Raw genomic sequence first — 1,500 nt, 5'->3', positions numbered from 1 at the left:
CTTATCCTTTAGAATTTTTTAAGATATAGCAGCAGGCTTTGGGGTGCTTTTTGCCAAATAAATGGTGAAATGCAGCTTATTTTAATGTGTGGATGCTTGATAAAGGTCTCGTGGATTTTCTACCCTAATTTCTAGGCCAGGCCATTCCATCTCTCCTCCCTAAACATTATGCTTGGAGTGTTTTGCTGCCAGACAATCCTGCATTGTCTCCTGAAGTTCGTCCATAACAGTGTTGGCTCTAGGCCCTGTATCTAAGTTCTTTCCACCTTTTTTCTTTTTCTTTTTTTTTTTTTTTACCCTGAGAAAGAGAGCCTTGCTGATGTTCTCCTGGGTTTTATATAATTTGAATCAATTTAACAGGCATGATATTTTCCTTGTTGTGCCATTTAAGTTAGTTCAGTTTAAGAGAATCGGGTCCACTCTGGTGTTTGTTATGCAGCCCTTAAAACAGTCACTTAAGTGCTTAAAATCAAAATCTATTTTGTATTCTCTTGGAAATGTCCTAAGGGATATATCTTTCCTTGTGGTGCAAGTGATTATTAGAACCAAACTAATACTTGATATTGATATTTAACTTTCCGTTGAGAATTAGATATTAAGAGCGATGGCAGTTCTTCCTGTTTTGATAAAGAGGGAAACATTCGGAGAATCCAGTGCTGAGTACACTTTGTGAACTTCACCACTTGCAGACTTGTAGCCAAATGTGGATGCCATGGTTGTTGGCTCTCCGAATAAATAGATGATAGTGAGCTGGAAATCTTTTCAAATTGGTATATCTTGAATGGATCTTATATTCAGTGAGTAGTATAGTTTCACACGAAATTTGTTTAGCTTCAGGCAGTCCTGTGGAAGTAAGTCTGCTATTGTTTACAGGTAATAATTATGAAAACTCAGCAGGTAAAATTTTACATGAAAGTAGATAAAGAATAACTTATTGCTTTTCATGTTTATAACTCACAGTCATGTTTGCATATTTTCTCTACATTTGTGCTATTCCTAGAATAAGTAATAATATATCATGTTTAAAAGAAAGCACATTGGGGGGCACCTGGGTGGCTCAGTTGGTTAAGCATCCAACTTTAGCTCAGGTCATGATCTCACAGTTTGTGAGTTCGAGTCCTGTGTTGGGCTCTATGCTAACAACTCAGAGCCTGGAACCTGCTTTGGATTCTGTATCTCCCCCTCTCTCTGCTCCTCCCATGGTCATGCTCTGTCTCTTTCTGTCTCTCAGTAATAAACAAACGTTAAAAAAAAAAAAAGCACATTGGGGGCACCTGGGTGGATCAGTCGGTTCAGCGTCCAGCTGTTGATTTTGGTTCAGGTCATGATCTAATGGTTTGTGAATCTGAGCCCCATGTTAGGCTGTGCACTGACAGCACAGAGACTGCTTGAGATTCTCTCTCTTGAATTCTCTCTCTCCCTCTCTCTCTGCCCTTCCCCTGCTCATGCTCTCTCAAAATAAATTAATTAATTAAAAAAAAAAAGCACATTGGAAACTTA

Source organism: Crocuta crocuta, unplaced genomic scaffold (assembly GCF_008692635.1).
Source record: "Crocuta crocuta isolate KB4526 unplaced genomic scaffold, BGI_CrCroc_1.0 scaffold695, whole genome shotgun sequence".
NCBI classification, from domain to species: Eukaryota; Metazoa; Chordata; class Mammalia; order Carnivora; family Hyaenidae; genus Crocuta; species Crocuta crocuta.
This window is presented reverse-complemented; position numbering follows the sequence as displayed.